Here is a 9,096-nt window from a genome sequence, read left to right as displayed (position 1 = left end):
TTTGCATGGTTAAGGACCATACACTTTCTTGTCATAAGCAGTTTCGCCGCCATCTATCAAAGAGAGTTCTCCACCCATAAATGAGGTCTTTATAGCCTTTAGAGTGACATAGCATGCCCTAATGATCGGCACTTTTTTTTTTATAATTCTGTTTGTGGCAAACTCTTTCAAAACCACAATTCCCCACTATTTGTATTAATTTAACTTATTGTTCCTTTAACATTTTGTAATTGTCTCATTACTATTAAAATTCACCCTAATAATATTGTAAAGCACTACGAAAAATGTTGGCACTATATAAATGCCAATAATGACAGTCTTGTACACAATCCATAGACTTACAGCCTTATGTGTATAAAGCAAAGGTTGCATAACTTTACTGTTGAACCAAAATGGCTGCTGCAGATTGGAATTATATTTCTCCTTTAGAATGACACAGCATCACTTCTTTTTGCCACATGAATTCCTACCTGACCTAGACTGCAATTATATCAAACAATCACTAGATGGTGTGCAAACATATTAACTATAGTATGGACAGCACACCACCCATCTCAGTTTCAGACCAGTCCATTAATGACAGAAACAGGACATCATTGTGTAGCAGCAGGAGAGAGGAACCGGACATTGGAGCCTGCTCTCCATGATCACACTGATCCGCCTGTCAGGATGTTGCAAGGTAAAGTGATCTTCCCACTGCACATGTGTAAATCTGTCAGGCATGCACAATTCACTTTTCCAGAATTCCAAGGCACAGGATACTGATTGGTTCGATCACTTCCCCCCCACCCACAGTGTGGGTTTTGAAAGCATAAGAACGATTAGCAGGCAAATATGAATATATATATATATATATATATACACAGTCAGGTCCAAAAATATTGGGACATCGACACAATTCTAATCTTTTTGGCTCATACACCACCACAATGGATTTTAAATGAACAAGATGTGCTTTAACTGCAGACTTTCAGCTTTAATTTGAGGGTATTTACATCCAAATCAGGTGAACGGTGTAGGAATTACAACAGTTTGTTCATACACAGCTCGCCAGTTCGTGAGTATCCCACGCGAACGCTAGCATTCGTCAATTCATCCACAAACGTAAGTCCACTGCGTATAGTTTCATTACACTTCCGTTCGTACGATGTCTCACTACCAGTATATTACGAATTCTCTGTTTGGCAATCATATTTTGCTTACGGTTAAAACGCTGTTCGGCTAAAATCGTCAAACTACAGTACAATTGTCCAGTAGTCATTCAGAAATAGATTCATTAAAACGTATGCCTGTTCAGCTTGCAGGTTTCACATGCACATGCCTTGTTCGGCTATTTCTTTCAGTTTAATAATGGTATTCATAAAACGGGTTAAGCTAGTAAAAAGTAGGATTACTAATTGCAAGCCAAATTAACTTTAATTTTGTTAATTGGATGCTAAATTCATGGGTCTCCTCTGTATTTTCTTTCCTTTAAAATTCCAGGGGTGATTCTTCCAGGATATATTGCTACAATTAAAGCTGAATTACAAGTTACGGTTCGGTTAGTAATATTTCCTCTCCTACACTATGTTATTTCCTTTTGCTTCACTCATTACTAGTAGGAATCGGTAAACTCACTTGTCTTACCACAAAAAAAAAAAAAAAAAAAAAAAAAAAAAAAAAAAAGGGGGGCTTATAAACTAAAATTTGCTTGTTTCTTTTTTATTTTATCTAACGTCGCCTGGGTCCATTCTCTGCAATTCGGGGCATCAGCAGTGCAAAGCCGACAGAGTGTAATTAACTCTTTAGGTCATCTTAAATAATACTTGTCACTAATTCATCGTTCAGGTAAGGATAACAATATTTCTATACAAATACGTTCAGTCTCGTGTCTATTCCTCCATCCAGTTTAGTCGTGGCTGGTTTCAGGGTCTTAGGAGCCCAATAGCGGTAGTCTTCTCCCGGCTTCTTCGCCTTAGGTTAGTGGTCCCGCGAGGCCAACACCCATCCTCAATTAGGAGGAACTACTCCCCTCGGGCCAAATCATAGTTAGCCGCCTCGCATTTGGTATAGAGAGGGCCTCACCTGTCACCCCCAGACTGTCTTATGATTACAATTCACCGAGAGGCCAACACCCCGCCACAACGCTCAGTGGCCACAAAATCCCCTCGCACCAACTCATCGATAGAGCCTCTCAAGCCACTTGGCACTTAGTAGGGCCTCACCAGTCATCAATCTAGTTTAATTGCTTCGCCACGGCGGCACTAGCCAGTCAACCAGCACACATAAAAAAAAAAAAAAATTGCTAACACTACGTTTCCTCTCATGCCAGTAGCATGTCAAACGCTTCAGCACAAGACAATGAACTGTCAGTTGCAAGCAGTCCGTCCAGATCTAGCACCCAGCCAGGACAGCCTAGTGCCTTATCCAGCTACAGATCCTGGACTGTTCCAAAGATCACAGCCGAGCTGAACAGAAGGAACATTCCCTTCCCGGCTACAGCCAGGAAAGCAGAACTCTTCCGTTTACTTAACACCCAAAATGCGGAGGATTTACCAGGCCCTAGTTCTGACGGTACTATACAGAATAGTTTAGCAGAACTACGAAGCATGATGACCTCTTTGGTGGCTTCTGTAGCCACCATAAATAACAGGTTAGATACCCTGGAAGCCACTGGTCGGTCCAGCATTTCAGAAGTTCAAGTTCCACTGGTACAACCAGAGACCGGCTCAGGAGGTAACTCCACTCCTATTCCTGCCAAAAAATCTAATATCATTAATCCAGTTCATTTAATCCCACAAAATCTTAAACAGGACATACTAGAAGGGAAAGATGTTAATTTAGCTTCCCTCCTCATCGCATCACAGGATATTATCGAGAACAGGTCTTACACCTTTGAAGATATATCCGTAGTGATGAAAGCCAGAGACCCTAGACTTAATAAAAAACTTAATATTCCCGAATTCGTATTAGCCTTTGGGTTATATAGGGACGTAATTTGCTCTTCTTTCCCACACCGTAGGGAAGAGCTGGATTTATACTTGCACAAACTGGTGGACCTAGCCTACAAGTACGGTGGTTATGCGTTCTATGACTATCATAAATCTTTTTCAGCCAGATCAGCCGCATCACTGGCACAGTTCAACACTCCCGCCGATTGGAGTCAGTTGGACACAGAATTGTTTTGTAGGCATTTCGCCGGGCTTAAAACACCAGCATGTGCAATATGCGCTTCAGCTTCTCATACATCGAACTTTTGTCCTAGTACCGCAGTAGGTCCGTCTACTAGTTTCACTAACCCAGACTATTCTAGTCAAAGGGAAATGAAAGACAAATTAGGCAGACCTATAGTGTTTCTCGGGAAAGCGCAAGTATGTAATAACTTTAATGAAGGGGGATGTAGTTATAGCGCCTGTAGATTGCTCCACGTTTTTTCTATCTGTTTCAGGGCTCACGCAAAAACAATGTGCCCAAACAAACTGTTTCCGAAAAAGGCAATTACACCAATAAACGTACCTAATTTACAACGTTACCTGACTGCACATCCTTCTTCACAGTTGGCGGACTTTCTCATCTCTGGTTTCACCAAAGGCTTTCACACAGGTTTTGTAGCACTCCCTTCAGGCACACTAGAATGCCCCAACTTGCAGTCAGCAATATCCGACCCAACCAGTATAAAAGATCTCCTCGACAAAGAGGTGGAAAACGGTTTCATGATAGGTCCCTTCACCACACCACCTTTCACGTCCTGGAGAACAAGTCCATTAGGTATAGCCACGGGTAAATTCAACGACAAAAAGAGGTTAATAATTGACTTCTCAGCCCCGCACTCTTCCACCTCCCCAAGTTTAAATTCCCTTATACCATCAGAAGACTTCTCACTGCAATACGCTAAGATAGACGATGCCATTCAATCCATTGTCAACCTTGGTAAGGCGGCCTGGTTAAGCAAAACGGACATCTCAAATGCTTTTAAACTGCTACCTATTAAGCAGTCGCTCTGGCACCTCTGGCAAGGGAAATACTATTTTGCAACCAGGCTGACTTTGGCTCAAAAAGTAGCCCAAAACTTTTCGACTTGTTCGCAGAGACCCTGAATTGGCTATTACTCAACGAGTCCAGGTGCCCAGTAGTAATCCACTACCTCGATGATTTTCTGTATATCGAACCTCACTACTGCACACCACTCAGCCTACAAAGGGCACTCACCTTATTTGAGGAACTAGGTGTTCCGATAGCCTCAAATAAGACAGAAGGTCCCAATACAGAAATCACCTTCTTAGGTATCACGATCAATTCTGTAACCATGCAAGCTAGCCTCCCTCAAATCAAAGTAGATAGGATTCTAGATTACATTCACACCTGCACCAACCTCGGGTCATGCACCAGGAAAGAGTTACAGTCTCTCTTGGGTTCTCTTAACTTTGCCATGAGAATTATCCCTCAAGGCAGGTCTTTCATCTCCAGGTTACTCTCGCTACTACACGGCCTCCCTGACGACGACACTAAGATCAATTTAGACAATTCGGCAATGGCTGACCTAGAAATGTGGGAACTGTTCTTATCCTCGTGGAATGGTAGGTCATTATTCATTCCTCCCATCTCCGACGATTCCCCAGTTATCTGGACAGACGCTGCAGCTTCAGTCGGGTACGCAGCAATATTTGGGGACGAATGGGTATATGACAGTTGGCCACCTGAGACTAATACACTAGATAACTTCGACAAAACCTCAGCGTTATTCAAAATCTTTCCCATAGTGGCAGCAGCACACATTTGGGGTGAGAATTGGAGGGGTAAAGCAGTTAGGTGTTATTCGGACATAGCAGCCTGCAATATAATTAACAAAGGCCGATCTCAGTCTCTGTCTATTATGAAGTTAGTAAGAAAGCTCACTTGGTTGGCAGCAAACTTGCAGTTTTACATTTGTTGTATGCATGTTCCAGGTATGTTCAATAACGCAGCTGACGCTTTGTCACGTTTCAATTTGCAGAATTTTTCCGACTTCACCCTACAGCGAACAAGCAACCCCAAACTCCCCTGCAGTTCAGAGATCTAATCATGCTTTAGATCAATTATTGGCCCACAGTAGAATTCTAGCTCAGGCAGGGTTATCAGCAAACACAAAAAAAGCATACAATAGGGCATTTGAAATGTTTAATAAATTTGTACGCAACTTTAACATAATAAATCGATTTTCTGTAAAAACTATGGTTGCATTTTCAACTATTTGCCACATCTCATTAAAACTTGCATACAATACCATCAAACTATACTTAACAGGTATACAACACTTCATGCTTACTCTCTATCCGGATAAGACCCCTTTCTTGTCCACATAACCAATTAAAAACATTCTTAAGGGTATCCAGAGACTAAATAACCATAAAACCCTTGAGAGACTCCCAATAGATAGTAACGTCTTTGAAGGAATCTCTAAGCTGTTAGATAAAAATCCTTTTGAATATTCTACTAATCTGGTAATTAAATCCGCAGTTTATTTGCCTTAAACAGAGAAACTTGACCAAAATAAATGATCATTATGTATTAGCAATTCCCCGTACAAAAACAAATCAAGCAGGCCCCCCTGTGGAGGTTAAGTATTTCCCTACGGGTTCTAAATGTTGCCCAGTTCAAGTGCTGGATAATTTGTTAAGTCAGCAGATTAGGAATCCAGAACTGCCGCTTTTGTCCTCTGTGGCTCTTTAAGAGTGCGACCTTGCCTCTGCTTACAAATGCCCTGCTTACATTTCGGCAGCTCTGGGAGGAATTCCTCCCACTAAGGAAAGGAGCTGTGTGGGAGACGGAAGAGGCAGGGAGGAGGGGTACCTCCTCCCTGGACACCAGACTGGACACCGGGGAAACCACCCTCCAAGGTAGGAAACTGGAGGGTGGGTTAAAAAGTGTAAATTTATGTCAATATGTCTGTGTGTGTATGTCAGTGTATGTGTCTGTCTGTGTCAGTAAGTCTGTCAGTGTATGTGTCTGTCTATGTTAGCATATCTGTCAGTGTATGTATCAGTGTCAGTATGTCTGTCAGTATGTCTGTAGGTGCATGTGTTTGTCTGTGTCAGTGTGTATGTCAGTATGTCTGTGTATGTCAGTATGTCTGAGTATGTCAGTATGTCTGTCAGTGTATGTGTATGTGTATGTCAGTATGTGTGTCATGGTGTGTGTCTTTATGTCTGTCAGGGTATGTGTCAGTATGTCTGTCACTGTATGTCTCTGTGTATGTTTGTCAGTATGTCTGTCAGTGTATGTGTCTGCGTGTATGTCAGTATGTGTTTGTGTGTCTTTCAGTATGTCTGTCAGTGTATGTGTCTGTGTGTGTCAGTATGTCTGTCAGTGTATGTGTATGTCAGTATGTTTGTCAGTGTATGTGCATGTGTCTGTGTCAGAAAGTGTATGTGTCTGTGTGTGTGTCAGTATGTCTGTCAGTGTATGTCTCTGTGTATGTGTGTTAGTTTGATGCTATCTCAATCTAAAACTCAACATGAACAACTCAACTACCTCCCACTACTTCACACACTGCAAACGGACTTTCAGAAATGGACCCAACAATACATATCATGTCATGCCACGGATATTATATTCGTTTCAGACCATCCCAATAACAATCCTGAGATCTTTTTTTAGCTCTATTGCGACGGCGATAAAGAAGTTTGTGTGGAACCAATGCCCCACTTGAACAAGGACAAAATTCTATTGGAATTGCCTAAACAGGCTGGCGGGACGGGATTTCCATCCATCGTGACATACTACCACGCGACGCACCTACATTAGTTGGTCGACTGGCATGTCCATTTCCCCACGAAACAGTGGGTAGACTGTCACATCCTGCCCTGTTCTGCAGAGATGTTTGGCCTTGGCTTCTGGTATCCAGTACTCTTTTTACAATTCTTGTTTAGTTTTTCTGGTTCTCTATTCCATGTCTGGATTTCTTTATGCTGAGTTTTCTGGGTTCACTCCTTTATTCCGTTCCTGGAATTCCCAGTCTCCTGGATTCCTTTATATGTTTGTTTTATGTTGCCACACCCTTTCCTTTTACATTAATCCTTTTGTTTCACTTGGTTACTGCAGGCAGTTGTTCCAAGTCCTCTGCCCTTTCTTTGCAGGTAAGTGCTGTGTGTGTTTTATTATTGTTTATTTAGTCATGCATATCTAGCCAGTCTAGGACCCATTTAAGTAGAGTACTTTGACTCAGTGGTGGGCTGCATACACCTTGGCCATTTATGTATGTCTAAATCTCCAATGTTTTACATATATAGTACTTAGTTATGTCTACTCTTGTTTCGCCTTGTATCTCTTGTCTTTATTTTGTCTTGTATTCCCAGTTCATGTACAGTCTTGTCCTGCCCTGTTCTTGTTTTTCTCATGTCTTGTGTACATGTTCTGGGTTCTGTTTTCTGTCCTGCTCTGGTTCTGGGTTCTCCTAGTTTTGTCTTGTTTTCTTGTTTGGTGTCTATTCTAGTCTTGCCTTGTTTCTGTACTGGATACATATCTGCTGCAGAGCCTCCCTATTCAGATCCTGGGAGGTCTGCTTATTGTCATCTGGCACCTGGGATCCACAGAAGCTGCATCAGGGCCCTGGTATGTGGCCACACAAACGCTGGTGCTCAACACCAGGGGTGTGTGGTTACCCTGCACCAGGCCCTGATAATCCATTTCCACACAGTGACTCCTACTATCAAGATCAGGCATACTGGATCCCGGTCACTGGACCGCCACCTCTGACAGTAGACATAGATATCCGACAAGGAGAGTGTAAAGTCACCTCCCAGCTGTGGCTGAGTAGGTCGACAAAAAGCACTTTATGCACGAAAAACCCAATCATTGACTCCACTCTGGGGGTGTGGTGCACCCCCTTAGATACCAATGACAACTGACCACCCCACCCAACCCACTCACCCCCATCACACATAATCCTGACCTAGCAGGCGGCCTGAGCCCTAGCAACCTGACAGGATTCCAAAGCACAGAATGGGTATACGTACACCAATGGTGCACCTCTGGTCAACTTAAGACCTCAACAGAACTGTGCCCAGACAGACACCCGACACCTCCGAATCATTTCCACTACCACCAGGTCAAGACTTATTACATGTCATTGCAAGGTCGGGGACAACTACATAGGAACCTAACGCACTTCGAACACTTATGCACCTCCCGGAAACACCTCTCACGGGGAATCTCGACTTTATACTCCATGCTGCTGACAGCTAACAGTGACATACCCCTAGGGTTCATGAGCAGATAGGAGATGGACACTGGGACGATACTTTCTATACAAGAGTGGGACAAAATCTTCACCCTCACGCACAAATGCTCAATAACCTCTAAATTCCAAGAGTTAAGCTCCAAACTGTTGACATTTTGGTACAGGACACGCAAAATCCTACACTGCATGCACGCAGAGACCCAGATACGTGTTGGTGATGTGGCACAGATGTGGGTACCTATATTCACATCTGATGGTCAGGTCATTTAATTGTACCCTTCTGGGAATCGATTCGCTCTAAAATACATGAAATTACTGGCACCAGCATACCTCTACACCCACTGAATATGCTTTTACACCATACTACCCAACCACTGAAAATATATTAAAAAATCATTGATCCTCCCTCTGCTCACTGTTGTGAAGTCCTTAACCCCTTAAGGACACATGACATGTGTGACATGTCATGATTCCCTTTTATTCCAGAAGTTTGGTCATTAAGGGGTTAATACTTACACTTTGGAAACAGACCGGTGTACCCACCCTTCAGCAATGGGTTGCAAAAGTAGAAGAAATATACTCTATAGAATCGTTGACAGCGGACCTCTGGGGATGATCGGAAAAATGTACTCAAACATGGACCTGCTGGTTGACCTATGTCTTGGGGGCGGCCAGCAGGTCAGGAGGACATTAGGCCACCGACATCACGTATTCAAGAGAGAAGTGAATGAATAAAGGAAGGGAGGAGGGAAGTGGACGAAAGTAAAGAAAGCACAAAAAGCACAAAAGACTATAACTTTTTTTTCTCTCGCCTCCCTTCACCCCTCTCTTTCCCCCCTTCTCCCTCCCCCACACCTTACTACATAGAACTGACAGGGATCCCTCACCCAAAGGTCCTT

This window comes from Pelobates fuscus, chromosome 6, assembly GCF_036172605.1.
Source record: "Pelobates fuscus isolate aPelFus1 chromosome 6, aPelFus1.pri, whole genome shotgun sequence".
Lineage (NCBI taxonomy): Eukaryota > Metazoa > Chordata > Amphibia > Anura > Pelobatidae > Pelobates > Pelobates fuscus.
The sequence above is the reverse complement of the archived record's forward strand: the minus strand, read 5'-3'. Positions refer to the sequence as shown.